We start from the raw sequence: 18,924 nt of genomic DNA, 5'->3' as shown, positions 1-18,924 counted from the left end.
AGTGTAGAAATAAGAAGTGGTCCAACTGAAAATAGATGGTTTTATAATACCTGATATGTCCAGACAAGAAAGCATCCTATGTTATCAGCATCTACTGGTACAGTATGGTATTCGGGCCCAGCTCAATGAATATTGTAAAAATTCAAGAAAAGGAAAAAGAGAAGAGCTATCCGGGAAATGTGACTGCATAATAAAGAGGCAGTTAGTCTCGAGAAACTTAAGAGTGCAGGAAAGAAATAGAAGAGCAGGCAAAGAGGGTTTTGCTGACTTTCAACAGTAACAGAAAGCACAGTCCTGCCAGTGGAAACCTGTGGGGTTTCCTGCAAGGGTTGGGCTCACAGAAACTAAAAGAATGATATTTATGAAAACAGTATAATAACGTGTCAAAGTACACACTGCCCTTTTGTAATCTCCAGAATCTCATGCTATTTCCAGTTACCGTTACAAGGAAAACGAAGCAGGGACAATGAATTGAAGACCACCCAGTGCTCCTTTTTTTTACACTCCCGAGGGTGGGACAAGGAAGAAATATGCTAAGGAAAAAGAAAAACATGTCCTTTATAATTGGAAAGTGCTTGTAGTATGTATAGAGAAATTTTGATGTACATAATTTCCCAAATCTCTCTTTCCATCCCCAGCGAAAAACAAGGCATACCTGTTGATGATCTGAATCTGCGTGTAAAGAGAAAAGGCAATTTTCGTGTGCAAAGAGGGCCGTTAACCCTGACCCTAGTTATAGAATTTCAGTGGCTGAGTATTAGGACTGCATCCTGAGAGACAGACGCTTTACAAATTCTATATAGCTCTTCAATTGAAATGAAAAAGCGTGAACAGAGATGCACAGGAGAGAGATATCTGTCTGGGGTGCACCATCTACCATCGCATACTGGCTGATCTAGACGGAACAAAGCACAGAGGATGGATTGCACGTCCCTGGGGACCAGGTTACAAGAACTTTGAAAACAAGCTGGTGAGTGTGGAAAAAGCCTGAGAGAACAGGTGGCAGAGGTCTGTGATGACACCAAAGGCAAAGGCTGAAGAGCACGGACTCAGGTCCCCTTCACTCCTCCCCACTGCTCTGCAGTGGCAGCTTGCCAGCAACAACTAGTTTCTGGAGGAGGGTTTTATTGAAAACATTGCCTCTACGTTCCTGTTTGATATTCCTCACGTTTAAGCTGGGACGTATGTTTCAGAGCGAAATAGAAGGTAAAGAGATCACACAGGGAAGCTTTTGATTGTCACTAGCTGGGACTAATACTGCAAAATCACATTCTTCCTCCTTTGTGAATGGCAGCGCCTGCTAACCCCTAATTGCAAACATTAGGCTCCAACAGCAGGGTTAAAGCAAACCACAAGGGCGAAGGAGGCTCTCGGCAAGGAGGGTTTAAGAGGATCTCACTGGAAAATGGAAAAATGCAGGAAAAATTCGAGGGAAAAAAGAGAGTGTGGGCTTTAAACTTTATATGGATTCAGGGCAGTTAGAGAACAGAGGGTCTTCTATTTTAACTTCAAGGGAAGTATACAATTTGAGAGAAATATCTAAGTTATTTGGTTAACCAAGGTCTTTCTCTAGTTATGATTTCCCTTGAAAGTATTAGCATCTACTGAAGCAATAATTCCTACAATACAACTCTCTTAACAAGATAATTAATGAAAGCTCTGTCCATTGCTCAGAATACGTAGCACTCAACAACGTCAAACTGTTGGGCAGGAAATACGTATCTGCGCTAAACCGTTTCACAAAAGGGTTACGGGTGTCTGGGACTGCAGTTAGCAGGGGGTACTAACGGAGAAAGAGAGCGTGTGCGCGCCGCAGAGGGAAATCTGAGTCTCCGTGGGGTGGCAGCTTTCAGTGTGGGCGAGAGAAGCATGCGATGCACTCGGAACCGGGCCGCCATGGACTGGGGACCTGCGCCGAGCAGCTCAGGCTGCTATCTGAAGGGCTGGCCCAGCTCTCCATGAGCAACGTCTGGCAGAGGAATCGTCACCATTTGTTTCAATCTTCTTGAGAAAACGTGGGGAAGAAACGACTGTGGAGGTTGTCACATCTTATTCCAAGAAGGAAAGCGTTAGACTTCATTCTCCCCGGGAAGCACAGAAGAGAGTTTAACATAAAAGAGTGCAGGCTTGTTTTTAAGAAATATCAAATCCATTAACAGTTTATGAGTGTCTCAGACTTCAAACATTCATTGTTAGGTCAAAAGTTCGAACCACTATACGTTGTACATTTTTGAAAAATAGAAACCCTAAACTCAATTTTGGAGTAGTAGCTTCACTTTAAAGCACGGAAATGACGAAGACTATTTGAAATCAACTTTAGAATGACACATAAAAAATTAATTAAAGGAAATCTTGGAAGAAGGCAGCCATGGCCGTTGTTGCTTTTTGCAAAATTCCCAAAGAGCACTGAACATATCAGAGGAAAAGCCTTATAAATAAATGAATCAAAACTGTAAGAATTTTCCTTCCCCGTCTCTTCTCTCAGCTGGGCCGCTAGTGCAGACGTAGCTGCAGCATCAAGGGTATCTATCACTGGGTGTGCAGAGACGTGCTGTCCTCTCAGCTCACTGGAGCCTCATCACTCACGTGCCACAGGCCTGACCGCCCCCGCTGTGGGAATAACGTCCTGGTTCCGCAGCATCTATCATGCGATCTTTCTGCATCCGCGGGGCGCACACAAAGCGATGAGTTGAGATGAGATATGGAGGGTATCTCACAAGTAAGAGAGGCAGGCTCTCAGATGAATTACGAGGGTTATTCCTTCACAGCTGCAGATAGTTTTCATATTTTGTAAAACATAACATGATGCAATCTCTCACTATGTTATTAAAGTGGATTAGGGCCCATCAGCATCCCCACATGACGGCCGTGTGTAAATGTGCAGACACAGACAAACACGCGTATGAACGCACACACTCTGTCCTTCTGTCTCAGCAAATATCTAGGAAGATGTTTCAGGCTGTGATCACATTGGAAACATGTGTGCAGCAATTTCTGGTTCAGAAAGATGAGCTAACTCATGTCAGGGTGGAAATGAATTGACCCAAACTAAAAAAGGAATAGCTTCCAAAGTTCTCCTTTGTGATTATAAAGAAGCCAAACTTTCATATTTCATCACCGCAGTGACCTTTACCTGCCAGGCCGATTGAATCAGTGATGCATAATAATTTCAAAGGATCAAAAGACCTCGGAAGACTGTATGTAGACTGAGGAAAGGAAACTGAGTTTCAGAGAGCTGAAGGGGAACAGCTCGTCGGAGGCAAAGCCAGGCGGAATAACGAAGAATGCCTTTGGGACTGGACGAATGACTCCCTGTTCCCTGGGGAAGTCGAAGGGGACCAGGGATTTGCAAGTTTAGGCCGCTCAATGGCCTCTTGTCCCTCTCGTCTTTGGCTCCTTCCAAAGGACAGTCTGTTGGAGACAACTGCTTGATTCTGCCGCTGCACGGCTGCTGCCGCTGGCACGGGTGCTGCCAGCTCGAAGAGCATCTCCGTGTGCGTTAGACAAAGGTGCCTTCCCCTTGTACTCTGTTGAAAAATTGTCTTAATGTGTTGACAGTTACAATAAAATGCTTTACTGTCACTTGCTGGAAAATACACAAGCGTACAAATCGAAGATGTAAGAGTGGCACCCATGCTAGACACGATGTGCTTGAACCTATTGTATTCTGAGCCTCCTTGACCTTACGTTTAGCAGGGTCAAAGCACATCACTTTGAAGCCTGTGTCTATGCAGCTAGCCACAGCTGGCCCGACGCCCTTCCAGGAATCTAGGGACAGAAGACAGCAGTGCCCGTCAGATCTTCTCCACGTTGCTGTGAAATGAGATGCAAGTTGTTTTTTTTTTTCCCTCTAGAAACTTTAGTGGATTGAAGTTCAAAATGTTGTTCTTTAGATTCTACAATTTTCAAAAATATGAGTGATAGATGGCTGTCTTCAAGTAATGGGTATTTCCTTCAACTTCTCTAAATCTTCTAAAAAGAATGTTTACTCTTTTCTGTCTTTATAGTGTAAAAGAAAAGTTTATTTTTAAGAAATAAAAAGGGGAGCCATGAGGTATGTGGGGTTTTATGGTCATATTCTACTGAGCAATGCGGTGTGCGTTTCGTCACCTCTCTTCCTGTGTGTGCACAGGCCTTTGTGCTGCCGCCATCGTGGAAATACACAGGCAGCCAGGAAGCGCACCAGCCGGACTTCGAGGCTCAGTACCTGCACTCAAAATCTGGAGTTGCTGTGCACCAGGATCAAGAAGAAAAGGCAGGGCAATGAATAAATACTATTTCTCTGTTTCCTTCCAGTTTGGAAAGTCATGGGACAATTGGTGCCTCTCTTTAGACAAATTATGCTAAAATACATAGAATTTCCATTTAAACCTAAGGCATTCCTATTGTTACGAAGACTTAGGTCCCACATAGAACTTGCAGAATCTTACATCCTTGGTACTCAAAGAATGGTCTGCGGCCCAGCAGTGTTGGCATCGCCCGAGAGTGAAATATGTGGAAGCTCAGGCTTTGCTTCGAATTTACAAAATTGAAACCGGCACTTAAATAAATCTTTGAAGCGCTGCCTTAGTTCTTTTCGATCTGGGCACTCAACTTGCCTGCCCATTTCAAAGGAAATACGCAGATGTACAGGTGAAGGCTGACACTCTTTTCCATCAAGACCTGCCAAATAAATCCTGGGGATGTGGACCAAACCTCATCAACTGAGGAAGCAACAATAAGAACATCTGTGGGCCACAGATGACAGACGAGGTGATGGACAACCACTAGTGTGAAAACAAATGGCTTCAGACACTGATTCTCGGCACCTTTTGCCCCAGAAGCCCATCCCTGATGAACGCCTACCCCGGGCTCGGGACCACACGGGCATCTTCCGTACTCTCTAATCCTTACACCACCACTGAAACAGGTTGTGCTGCTCCTGCTGGGTGCAGGAAGAAACGGAGGTGCGATGCATCTCGCACGAACATCACACAACCTCAGCCGGGGGACCCTGCCCACTCAAGGCGAGGTCCGTTCCACTACTCCACGCTGCCCCCTCAGAGCTCATGCTGCTACGGGGGATGTGTGGAACTTCTTTCCTTTTTTAGCATGGCAATTCTAGAAAGAAAAATAACCTGCTTGCATTTCTATTTTGTATTATTTCTGTATTTCTTCTTGATGTACTTCCAAATTTATTGCTGAAGGCTGAAGTCACTTTGTTTTGAGAAATTAAAAAAAAAAAAACACACGCACGCACACCATCAGCTCCATCTGGAGACTCTGCTTCAACAGTGTGTATTACACCATCACTCTCGTAAGAGTTTTCCAAGACTACAATGACATTAATATTTCCAGAAAAATGGGGATGTTGAGCAAGTCTCTGCTTCTGAAATGCAATAATGTGCATCAGCAGCCACGCGTAGGGGACAGAACTAGAGTTTAATTAGATGTTCTTTGGATGAGATTCACATTTTAGTACTTTCTTCTTTGGGGGATGAAGGAGGGATAGCAAGAGAGTATAAAATGCCTTCTTCATTATAAAACACAAACTGTTCTCATCAGATGGCTCACCGTGAATAATGAACCAGGGAATTAAAAGCTTTAAACCTGTTAAAGGAGCAATATTAAGTTTGGTATAAATATAGCTGAAATAATCCAGACAGTTTTATGATCTTACACCCCAAATAAAGGTGAAATGCTGAATTCTTTCTCTAGAAATAGAGGTAAACACAGCTAACAGATGGAAGAGCTGAATGGAAATTTCAATAAAGAAGGCCACAAAGAAGCATTTGTAAGCTCAGGGGTGCACGCATTAAAAAAAGAAGCTGAAAAATGGAACTTTGTTTTATTTTGATAGAGTGCCAAAACAGTGCTGCATTCCTTAAAGAGCTGAATAAAGGATCGAGTTAGACTGGCCTTCTCAACACCTCACGAAAAGCCCCCTTGGGTCTCATTTTGCTGGGATGACTATTTATATGACAGGTAAGGGAATAATTTTGGTGGATTCTGTTACACTAGGGCCTCTGTGACCCCCAGGTCAAAAGAGCAAATGCAAAAGTGACAATGTGGATAATTGCCTGTTTAGGATAATGGAATACTGATTGAAGTCAATTATTGTAACACCTGAAAGATAAATGGGCTGATGTGAAGGGTTCAGCGGAGATAGCGGACGGGCGAGGGGAACGGCAGGCCTGGCGCAGAGCAGCGGCCAGGAGCTGTGGAATGCAAGAGGAGGGGCAGGTTTCCTGACCTGGAACTTACTCCAGCCTGGAGTGTTCCAAGATCTAAAATAGGTTAGTTTGTAAAACATGCCATAAAACAGAAATTTAGCCCAATGTCCCAAACTGCAGGATTAGAGTAACATTAGTTAACGTGGCCCTCCATTAATTTTCACTGTAACCTCTGAAGGCCTAGACTTGCCCCAAATCCATTATTTTTGTCTGTCACTGGAGGGAACTTTCCCTTCCTGCCAGCCAGGAAAAAGCCTGCTGACGTTTGCAGCTCAGACCTCAAAGCGCGCGGACAGCAGCCGCCTGACCAGCGTGGGCCAGGGCTGTACCGGCTCTGCAGTCAGAACCTGGTCCCTTAGATTTTCTCGTTTTTTCTCTTACAGCTGAAAAATGCCTGAAAACGTTTTTCCAACCCCAACAGCCCCGCTGCCCCCCTGGTTCGGGTTTCTTATTGCTGCGCCTGGCCCTTCACACGTCTGCCCGTCACCTCTCCGGCCTGGCCGGTGCGCGGGAGGGAGTGAGGAAGGGGCGCTCACTGGGGCCTTCCAGGGAAAAGAGCTACATTCAGTTTACAATCACACCAGACGTGGTCACCGCCATGCTCGTGCTTCCGGGTACGGGGACGGCCCTGTCCCAGCAGCTCTCCCTTGGTGTCATGCTAGGGCCCTTTCCGTGCAAGACCCAAGGTTCCACTTGCTGGAAAACCTCACAGGTGGGTCTCTTACCCCCTGGTGCTCCCTTTTGACCCAGGCCAGTTTGGACCCTTTTCACCCAGGCCCGATGGTGTAGTCTCCTGACCAAGGGTGGTCACAGCGCTTCTGAGCTGGACATCCTGTCCTGGTTCCTGATGAATTCACTGGGGCCCAAGGTCACAGGTCAGGTGAATCAGCGCTTTGGAATCTCCTGGGCCCTCTGCCTCCAACCCTTCTCCAAGAGCCAACAAAGATAAAGGTAACTTTTACTACTGAGTAGAACCATGAGTGACGTGAGAAGCTTCTGGAGATGATGGCTCTGGAAGGAAAGTTTTGACGGAGACCGCAATTTTCCAGTGAGAGACGATGCATCCCACCCCCACAGAGACCTTCCATCTCCTCCATGAGAACGTGTCTGTGTGCAAGGAATGTCCTCCGACAGGAAGCGCTGGAAAGCGGTCTTTGGTTTCTCGCCCTCCTGGGAATGGCGTGTGAGCCGCTGGGCGAGCGCACCTCGGAACGCGCGCTGCTCTGCTTCTAGTTGACAGAGGCAGAGACAACGCCACCGATCAAATTCGGCATCTTTGATTCATTGCGGGCCACAGATTTAATTAAACTAAGTATCAGTGTTTTAATTGCTCAGAACCCTGAGGGGGAGCCAGCCCTATAGCTGTAGCATCAGGCATGTTTATTTTTCGAGACAGAGTCTCACTGTGTTGCCCGGCTAGAGTGCCGTGGCGTCAGCTCACAGCAACCTCAAACTCCGGGGCTCAAGCGATCCTCCTGCCTCAGCCTCCCGAGTAGCTGGGACTACAGGCATGCGCCACCATGCCCGGCTAATTTTTTCTATATATTTTTAGTTGTCCAGCTAATTTCTTTGTATTTTTTTTTTTATTTATTTTAGTTAGAGATGGGGTCTCGCTCTCGCTCAGGCTGGTCTTGAACTCCTGAGCTCAAATGATCCTTCCGCCTCGGTCTCCCAGAGCGCTGGGATGACAGGCGTGAGCCACCGTCAGGCCAACATCAGGCATATTTAACGAACAGACGTAACCAGGCTGGTCACAAAGCTGCTGGATAGAACCACGTTTCCCAAAGAGTCCTGTGCAGTTGGTTCAAGGCCACCATAGGCACGGTGTGACTTCAGTTCCTAGTTTAGTCTTTTGAGGACACATGCCACCAAATAGCTCCCCCAGGCCAGGAGCCACAGTAAGCACGCCTTAAGGAGAGTTAGTTAGTTGGTGATGGATGCTGAACATAAAAAGATTTAATACACTCCCTCCATTTGCAGCCTATTGTTGGCATATATGAAAAGATACGTTTTGGTAACAGCATCGGGCATATATGAGTAAAAGCTTTATTTTCCAAATAATGATTTCTAATCCTTTGGAAGTGTGTGACTTTGGGCGAATCACTTCTCTGAGTCCTTAGTCGCATCATCTGTGAAATGGTGATGATACCATGTAGTAAGTACCACAGAGATTCTTATTAGGATTAAATTACAGTACTTAGCATGGTCAGAGACACACAGAATGTATTCAATAAATGGCAAAGATGGTCGTTATTACGAACAGCTCATACAGCGGCCAAGGTAGCCCACAGCTTCCTAGGAGTCCCGCCACTGGTCCGTGAGAGGGACAGAGGTCCCCACCCCTCTGCCGTGGGGCCCCCTGCAACGTTCGGCCTGTCTGCGGCAGCGGGAGCCTATATGGCCAGTTATAAATGCCTCCTTTTCCTCCTGCTCCCCAGGCTGTGGGAGCGGGGCTGCCCCGCCTGCCTGCTTGACAGGAGCGGGGTGCAGCGTGCCAGGCCCGGGCACTGCTGCCTCTGCTGCTCTGACCGCGTGCACTTAGCATCAAGGTGGAACCGCTCCCTGCCACCTCCCGAAGCTACGTGTCTTGCTCATGCCATGACAGTGGTTCAGGTGTTCGTGGCATGTCAGACTCAGAAGGACCTTGCCATCTTTCTTTGCATTATTACACACCAAGGTGACGTTTCCATTTGATCAAAGAGCTGAATAGCAGCCTGAGATTTACAAGCACGAAGCCCATGAACAGATCTGGGGTGGTGCAGACATTACGAGGTAGCATCGTTTCTCTGCATCTTTTTCCCGTGCATAAATTTAAAACCGTCGTATTAAGGAACCACACTTTAAGTCTTAAAAACCACAACCAATTTTCCTTTTTCTTTCACAACTCATTCCAAACACAATTTGAGTTCAAAGAATTATCTGTGGGAACTGAGTTTTTCTCTGCAACTGTCGCAGTTGGACAAAAACTGATTTGTGCCATAAAGTCATTAGGTTCACAAGTACTGCCTGGGGTGGGAGATCACGTGATCCGAGAGACGCAGGAATCAGAGAAGGCATCCAACAACTTGCTGGTTAGAAGAAGCCCTTTGCTCACCAACAGTAAGAAAACGGCCATGTTGCAGGCACCAAGGCAGTCCCTGGGAAAGGACTCTCCAGCCTGCCCGGCTCCCTGCCTCTGGGGGCCTTCCTCTAGGGATGCTTGCTGCTGACTCCAGTCCCTGGCAAAGGACAGAGCTCGGAGTGGGCTCTGTTCCTGCTGCTGGTCCTTGCCTGGTACGGACCTGGCCCCTGGCTCCTGACCTGCTGTGTATTCTCTCTGGCGTGGGCTCCTGGTGCTGTGTTACTCTGGAGCGTGGAGTGGGCTCCTAACCCTTTGCTCCTCATGCTCACTTTGCAGAAACTTCTGCCTCTTCCTTGAGGGCTTTGCTCCCACGGGGCTTTGGGTGGCCTGAGTGCCCCCGGGGAAGGCCGAGCTCCAGCCTGGTCCCCTCTGCTGTCCCCTGCCCTCTTACTCCCAGGTGGGGCTGTCTCGTGTAGAACGTGGTGGTGGCTCTTCCGCGGGGACTTGAACCCTCTGAATTGTCGGCTGGGAGAATAACATCCCACTGTGAATATCCTCCGGAATGAACCCTCCTGGTCATAACTTCCTTTCCTTTCAACTTAGTACTGAAAGATGAGTCACCAGATTCCAATATTCTTAATGCTTGTGGGACCTTTCTACAATTTTATAGTATTGCAGGAATAAAATAATAATTTAGAAGCGGTGCAATCCTCTCAAACCAACTTTTTTTTTTTTTTTTTTGGCAAAAGCTGATTTTCAGAGAATCCCAGCTGTTGTCCTGAAATATCGATGAGCAGGGGTAAAATGGGCTAACTTCAAACACAAACGCTGGCCCCTACGCTTTGCAGCCAAGTTCAACAGACTGCACAGCAACAGCCTGTTGTGCTTGGATCAAAAGGATCTGAGAGTCTTGAGGCAGGTTTGAAACACAACTGATTTTATTATGAGTAAAATTAATTCAATGGAATTCTATTGAAACTGCATGGGGGAAAGAGAATTTGGCCCAGTTTTCTCCAGGCTCACAGAATTTGATCTAATTCCTTCATTTATTTCCTTATTCCAACTTAGCCTCAAAGAAATTTCTAGCAAAAGACCTAATTACATATTTAAAAAGGAGGAAAAATAAAAACACTCAAACCAACACACTTAAACTTAGGTGTGCTCTAAGAGTCACTGTTCTGAGAGGCACATACCAAATACACTAGTCTTCAATTCAAGCTTTGTGAACATTCATTTTTCTTACTTATCTTGAGTGAGGACAAATCGATAACTTTCTTTATTATCTTACCAGAGGGCACAAAAAGCCCCCAAACCTTAATCTTCTAATAATGTCTTTCAAGTCCAAGCCTTACGACCAACTTTGTTAGGACCAATAAAAACTTTATTTTAGAGCAAATAGGATCATCATCAAATACAAATTTTATATCACCCATAGGAGGATGAATATTCTTTATCAAGAGTCTTTGCCTAGGAATGCTTCATGGCTAAATGTTTGATTCTCAGAACTTACTGATTTTAACTCAATTTTGGCAAAAACAAGTATTAGGAATTGTTAGGAAGGAATAAGGGTGAAATGGCAATGTATTAATATATCGAAATGAAATAAAGCACAGAATAATTTTCCTTACTGCCTACAGCAGGCCAGACACTATCTATAGCCACATGATGACCCGTCTGACTCTCAGAACAACACTGCAAAGGAGGCATCATTAATGCTGTTAAGAAAGGATCAGAAACTGGCTTAACTGGGGAGTAACTGGGAAGTTGGATTCTGAACAAGTCATTTTAACATCAAACTTCAAACAGGACTTAGTCACTCAACTAAAAGTGCTCCGATATCCCTGCCTTTAGGAAGTTTTGCCCCTGCGTTTGCATGGGGTGCTGGTGCAACTCTTATGGGACTCTGATGTTTTAACTATTTATTTACTTGGCTATGCCCCACAAAACTGTATGGCCCCTGAGGATAGCATGTATGTTGTTGACCCTGGTATCCCTAATGCCTAACTCAAGAAAAACCGGATGAGCAATGACTATTGACTGAAGTCAGGGTCCGCACATCCAAACGAATCCAAACGAAGGGGCACGTTTCTCTTACTCTTTAGAATACAAAATCTGAATTTGTGAATCAAAACAATAAAACGCATATTGAATAAACTTAACTTTTCCTTGTTGCTTAAGAGAAGCCATGATATTTTACACAGGTAATGATAATGCTAGAATAAATAAAACTGCTATTTTAAGAGAGGTCAATTTTATTAATGCTGAAAATATAAGGCAGGGAGAAATTTGAAAACAATATGTACGAGCTATCTGACAATGTAGCTTATTCTTTCACATTAATAAGCTTCAGATAAACACACTAAAAGGCCACAAAGCCCTTTGGAACTTAGCGACAGAAAAGATGGTAAGCTGTTAAGGTTAGTTTGGGTGGCTTATGAAGCCCTGGTCCTCCCCACTAGGTTTATGCCGCCCCTGGATTTGTAATAACTTGGTAGGTTGATGGGCCAGTCTGAAGAAAAAAAAAAACATAAAATTTCTCAACTTTAGTTAGGGCCCCAACAGCAGTGAAACATTAGGAAGTTAAATCTGCTGTAATAAAAATTATATTTTGTATGTTACCAGTGGCCTATTTATAATTGTCCACTTTTGAAAAATTTCTGAGCATAACGATACATGACAGAGCCCAGAAAAGTGAATTTGTAAGTCTTCACAAACCGCCCCTCTCCCTGCCTGAGAATGTTCAGCGTGCCTGACCCTAGGATTACCTGGAGCTGGAAGGGGAGCAGAGGCCAGAGCTGGAGGGGAGAGAGGGGCTGGCAGGTCTCGCCAGAGTCGGAGCAGAGTCTGGGCCCGAGATGAGTAAAAAGAACCAGGAAACATTTGGGGAGATGGATGGTGAGGGGGACTTTCAGATTCACTGCCCTTTGCCACTTCTCCTAGAGAATACCGCAAAGAATAAAACCACTTTTCCCTGCTTCTGTGGAGTTGGGTTTATGCTTCTTTTGGATATGACACCCGATTAAGACTCACCACCTAGCAGCTGAGCTTCCTTCTTACGGATAAAGTGGGCCAATTTTATTCTCTGATCAATTACAGATATGCCTCTGCAGATCTAAATAATGAATCGCTGTAGCATACCAACAATTAAAATTGAACAATTAAAATTGTACGAATCTATTTTGAACATTAATTTAGAGAGCATGCAAAAAGAAAAAGTTATTTAGAAAGTTCTCCAGAGCAGTTTTGATATAGAAATAATCTGTGTTATAACATACGTTTTTGTCTAAAAAGCATAAAGGATGGCTTTTTAGTCTAATAAGGCAAGGATCAACATAAAAATGTGCTGGATAAAGCTGCAGTAATGCCTCAAAGTCCTAAGAAGTTGACCCATTATTTTCCAGCCGAGAGTTATATTAGCCAAACAGGGTTAGGGGTTTTATTCATGAAGCTCTTTGTCTGGCTCTAACAAATCCAGATGGTTAATAATTGAAAAACAAGATTAAAACATGTTTTTATTTGTACTCTTAATAAATCTTCAGCACGGAGTATAAAAATATAAAAAGACCTATAGATGATGGGTTAAGAAAAATTCTAATAAGTAACAAGCACAAATTTCCCCTAAACTTTGTGGCCATTTTTTATGGTCATGAATTCTCTGGGTCGGCAACTTAGACAGAGCTGTTGCCTGGGGCCTGAGCTGGAAGACACTGGCGGTCAGACTCATTTGAAAGACGGGTCACCCCTGTTTCTGGAGGTCAGTGCTGACTTCTGGTTGGGAGCCCCAGACCCTCTCCACGTGGCCCTCTTCATGTGACCCACCATGGGCTCCCTCCCAGGACAGTGACTGGATCCCATGGGAGCAAGCAGGTTGGGCCCCACCGCCTCCACGACCTGTCTCAGCACCGGCCCTGCCACGTTCTCTTCATGGAGGCAGCCACAACGTTTCACCCAGCATCCAGGGCAGGGGACGGAGGCTCTGCCTTTTGATGGGGGGATGGCAAGGCTCTGGAAGAGTGGGTGGGACTGCCCATACGGCTGTGGCCATTTTTAGAACCACACTCCGCCATGGTGATGTGGCCAAGCTGATATCTCTGGGAGCTTCAGAAGGGCTCTGCTCTCTGCTTGTTACTCAGCACCCACTTAATCCCAAGAAGGGATGAAACTTCCTTTGTAAAAAATGTTCCTAGAAATAAAGCCAAATGCAAGTGCTGATGGAGGAGGTGAAGAGGTGCAGCAGCAGTGGTTCTTAGTCAAAAACCTGAAATATTCTAAAGAGTGAGATGTTAAATATGATGGTGGTAAAGGGAAAAATCCACCTAAAACCAGTGTGCTGCTATTTCAGCATGATGTTACGGTGCTGTCTGAGAATCTGGAGACTGCAAAGGTCTCGGAAAGTCTCTCTAGTGGTGCTCAAGGTCATACTATCTATCCTATACAGAGTGCTATTTTACCAACTCCACGAAAATGGTAAAATGATGAGGCGATAGTACAGTTCAATTCAGTTCACCAAAAGTCATTAAACCACAGCCATCACTGAGGTTCATAAATACGGTCCAGAAAGATAGAAATGGCAATGTCTCAGCAAAAAGCATCCAGTTGGTCTAGAGCCTCGGCTGAGGACAAGTAGTGCAAAAGCGGAGTCGGCTGTGGGCAGGCACCAGTAAGGACCCAAGCCCAGCGAGCCACGGAAGGAGAAGGGCGCCAGCCGGGGATGCAGAGCCTCAAGACAGAGGCCAGTTGCGCAGCCAGGGCAAGCGCAGTGGAGGATTCGCGTGCAGGAGGGGCCTCGGCGTCCAGACCCGCCTGCCGTGCGCGGAGGCTGAACGGACCAAATCCTGGCCCTTGCCTGTTGGCGCGTGTGGGATGGCTTTGGCGCTGCCTGAAGCGGGAGCAGGGCAGGCTTCTTCCTGCAGCCTGAGCACAGCGCAGGCCAACGGCCTTCGGGCCCAGGAGCTCAGAGCGATGCCACCCAGCCTCCTGCGAGACTGGTTTTGTTGTGAGAGCAGGTCTGGCATCTCCCGGATGAGAGAGTTACATAGTGAAATTATTACAATTAAGGAAATTTTTCAAGAATTTGTGGCATTTTTAACATTACAATAAGTTCAAAATTATAATTACATTGGAAAGAAAAAAGAACAAAAGAATAAGTACCAATTGTTCAAAAAATCAGATGGAACTGAGTGCGCTGTCACGTCCTGACGTGGGACACGTCTCCCATCATCCTGCCACTTGCACGCCGCAGCCGCGGCCCATCAGCAAGTGCGATCCTGCAGTCATTCGTGACTCTCCAAACTCATTTGTGTCAAAACAAAACTAAAGTTTCCCACTTAATAAAAGCGAAAGGCTAATAGACTTGAACATTTACTGCATGTGTTTTGGGTCTGCCTTAATCTCCCCCTTGGCTAGCTTGCCATCATATAAATCAGAGCCTTAAGTTATCATTGTTATAGTAGCAATAAAAATAATAATAAAAGTACTGTGAGGTCAGAAAATGTCAAGAACAGTCAGAAAAATGAGAGAGACATAAAACAAAGTTAAAAGACCAGCTAGGATTGGAAAAATTCAGGTACTGTACCTCCGAGTGTACTCCGGCAGGAGGTAGCTGCCACTGCTGTTTTATTTAATGAGGCTCCACATAAATCCCAGCTGCTAACCGTGTGATAAGTCCATCCCGGAGCACGAGGGGCCCCATTCTATGTCGTGCTCAGTCCCGGCTGCCACTAATGGGAATTTCACTCATAACAAGGGAAGAAACAGATCTTGTGTTGTTCCTTTGGATTTAAGTTGGTTTTTTAAAATTTTTAACATTAATTTTTTTTTTTTCAGCAAAACCAATATGTAAAGCCTCTCAATCCAAATACATGAAAAATGAAGGGGAGCAAGTCCTGGATATTCGAAATATTTTTAATGTGGAGATGGTATAAAGGCATTTTCCTGGATACCGGAGAGAGAATTTAGACTCTAGAGTAGAAATACATTTCATAAGCTGCCTGAAATGAGTGAATAAAGAGGGAATTTTGTTTGCAGTATCTTTTGTGGGACACACACACTTTTTGTAAAGTTCTTAATCCTAAGGCTTCGGTGGCCAATGCATCACTTTCCCCAGTGAGTGTGTAGGGGACCGAAATGTGGACTTCCACCTGGAAACAGGAGCGGCGGGTGGGAGTGGGGAAGGCGGCGGAGCCCAGCCCGCCCCTTCTCGCTGTGCAGCCCTGGCAGCCGGCTTGCCCTCTGCTCAGCGGCCCGGGTGTTGGATCCGGGTATAATGCACAGGAGTTAGGGCAGGCAGCGAGGAAAGGCCTGGCACGCCAGGCAGAGCAGGCACAGAGAGGAAGCCGCGAGTCGCAAGGAAGGGAGACGGCAGCAAGGACTGGGAGACGACCAAGGCCACAGTCGCAGGGCCAGCCAGAGTTCAGACGGGGAGGTGGAGGAACAGGGCAGGCCGGAAGGACCCGGAGCGGAGTTACAGACAGAGGGTGCCTTATGTGTACTGTGTACTCCACCGGAGTCTTCTGTTTCTTCAAAATTGGAAAGCAGTGGGGGAGGAGAGGCAGCAGCACAAGAATGGCCTCATTCGGGGGCTTTCTGTTGGTTCCTAAGAGGCACGGCGTGTTTCTGGGATTCTTGGCAGAAATGCCTGTGAAGATGTGATTAGAAGTGATAGGAGAAAGGAAGAGGCCGTTTCTGATACCAGCCGGCAATGGAGGGAGCGAAGCCCGCAGGCGATGACTTCCCTACGTCAGAGAAGAGAACGAGAGCTTCCTCCAGAATTCGCCGCTTTTACCAACCTCTAATTTGTGGCCAGACTTCAATCTAGCTCATTAAGAAGTATCCAAGTTCTTTAAATGCTAAAATTTGGTTCAAATGCTGTTAATGGAAATTAGTACTCTATATTTTAGGTCAAATAGTTTTAACTCTTTGAAAAACCATACATTTCATTTTAATTAAAATCAAATCAAATTAAAATTAAAAATTAATTGTTTTAGATTTCTGGACACCCTTTCATTTACCTCCATGTGTCAGTGCCGTACTGCAACGCAACTCTGATGCTAGCCAGCTGAGGTTAGTGTCCGATTCCGCACGCGAAAGGACACAGTCCCCACCAGACAGCCCTCATTTCTGACACCAGCCACAAGTTCAGGGGTTACCAGGTCATTTGTCCATACAACCAACTGGCCACAGACTTGGGGGGGGCCCTACAACTGCCTCAGGTTTGATAACCATCCACACTGACTCACAGAACTCAGGAAAGTGTTACACGAATGGAGACTTTTAATACAAAGGACACAGCTCAGGACCAACCAAATGAAGGAACACTAGGGCGCCGTCTGGGAGGGTTCCAAAGGCACAGATCCAAGTGCTCAAGACGTGTCACCGTCTTATTACATCCTGTGTTCACCAACCAGGAAGCACCGCTGAGCATCGTGTTCAGAGTTATTACTGAGATTTCATTACGCAGTCGTGACTGGCTGAAACGCTGGCCCCGGGGCTGAACTCAGTCTCCGTCCCCAGCCCCTCCCTGGAGGTCGGGAGGCTGGGCTGACCTCACACGCTCAAAGCCCTGACCCTCTAAGCACTTGGTTGAACTGTCTTTCTGGCATGACCAGCCCTAACTCTAAACCTTATAACGGCCCACCATGAATAACAGAGACACTCCTATTATTTGGGAAATTCCAAGGATTTGGTCTCCCTCCCAGGAACCAGGACAAATGCCAAATTCTTTATCATACAAGTTAGACAGAACTGGATAAAAAAAAAATTTTCTAATTGTATCTTACTGCTGGTAACATAGCTAAATATCATGCCAGAATTTAAAAGAGTGGCATATAATCCCACTGTTGTTTAGATAATATCACCCAGAGTTATTAGCTTCTTATCATTAAAATAATTTGTGATCCATTCTGGTATATTTTATCATTCTTACCCCATCGTTTTTATTCATAAAGATACATTTTTCTGTTTGTAATTATATGATTTTGCATTTATTGCTATTGAAGTTCTTATTATTTTTGATGAAACGTTTCTCCCATTTTCAAGGTCATTCTAAAAGCCTCACTCTTTCTGTCAACATTCTTATTAATCCTACTCACTTAGTGACAAATCCAGACATAAACAGCCTCACTCCAGTGTGACAGCTCAGGAATAAACTTTCAGGGTTTAGGGGTTATTAGATAAGCTCCTCTTGTCAAAAAGAAGATGAGCCAATAATAATAATAACAAAATAAATAAATTAGAGCTGACATTTTTGAATGTCTCCAATGTGTCAATGTGTTAGGCATGGTGTTATAACAACCCCAATGAGACTGATACCATTATTGTCTTTGTTTTACCAAGAAGTAAACTGAGATTTAGAGAGGTTGAGTAAATTGTCCAAACTCGCATAGAAAGTGGTAGAGTTAGCTTTTAAACTCAGTTGTTTGACTCTAGCACCTAAACTCCTAACTGCCATTGGCTTATCTACCTCTAAAGAAGACAATTTATCATTTCATAAGGCAATTTTTCCATGAAGTTTCCAAATTTTCCAAAATATCAAGGTTTTCTATACTGTTATAACTGAAATTAAATTTGAATTTTCATTTACATCCAAATATAACAAGGAACATTTGGTTTTAAACTAATTTCAATTCATTGATAACAATCCTGATACTTTGGGATTAAGTGTAAAGAAATTCTACTGATGCCGCCTGTTATCTCTTGTGGTAGACTGAATAACGCCTTCCCAAAGATGTTCCCCCCCAATCCCCTAATCACTCAATATGTTACCTTGCGTGGCAAAAGGGGTATTGCAGATGTGACTATAGATCTTGAGTTGGGGAGTTGATCCTGGTTGTCTAGGTGGGCCCAAGGTCATCGTAAGGCTATAAGAGAGGTGAGAAGTCAGAGGAGGCAGAGAAGATGAAGCGATGATGGAAGCAGAGGACGGAGGAAGGGACAAGTCAAGGAATGCTCTAGAAGCTGGAAAAGACAAGGAAACATATTCTCCCCTAGAGCCTCCAGAAGAGATGGAGCTCTGCTGGATACCTTCATTTCAGCCTGTAAGACTCATTTGGACTTCTGACTTCCAGAACTACAAGACAGTAAATTTTTGTTTGTCTTAGTTTGCTTGGGCTGCCATAACAAAATACCTTACACTGGGTGGCTAAAACACAAAAATTTATTTTTTTTCTCAGTTTTGGAGGCTGGAATTCTGGGAGGTCAGGGTGCCAGCATAGTCGTTTTGTAGTGAGAATCTTCTTCCTGGTTTGTAGACAGTGTCTGTCTTCCCACTGTGTCCTCGCAGGGTAGGAGGTGGGAGGTGGAGCTCTGGTGTCTCTTTCTGTTCATATAAGGATGCTAATCCCATTATGGAGCCTCAATCTTCTCAACTCACCTAAAACTAATGATCTTTCAAGGACCCCATCTCCAAATACCATCTCATTGGGAGACAAGGCTTCAACATGCAAATTTTGGGGAGACACAATGCAGTCCACAGCAGTGATATTTTAAGTCATTAGGTTTGTGGCAATTTGTTACAGCAGCAATACAAACCTAATATGCCTCTTTCCCGCTTTCTTTCTCTAGATAAATTAAATTAAAATCTTATTTTCTATTCCTAGAATACACTGTGCATGTTGGTGTTTTTAGTAAAGATAAATGCTTAATATATTTTTT

At 45.0% G+C, this 18,924-nt stretch overlaps 1 protein-coding gene across 1 annotated transcript in view; it reads right to left on the bottom strand.

Moving 5' to 3' along the window:
• GMDS (GDP-mannose 4,6-dehydratase) overlaps positions 1-18,924 on the bottom strand; it is a 529,674-nt gene that overhangs the window by 40,144 nt on the left and 470,606 nt on the right. The window lies entirely within an intron of this gene.

This window comes from Propithecus coquereli, unplaced genomic scaffold (genome assembly GCF_000956105.1).
Source record: "Propithecus coquereli isolate 6110/MARCELLA unplaced genomic scaffold, Pcoq_1.0 Scaffold354, whole genome shotgun sequence".
In the NCBI taxonomy this organism is placed as follows: Eukaryota; Metazoa; Chordata; class Mammalia; order Primates; family Indriidae; genus Propithecus; species Propithecus coquereli.
The sequence above is the reverse complement of the archived record's forward strand: the minus strand, read 5'-3'. Positions and strand labels throughout refer to the sequence as shown.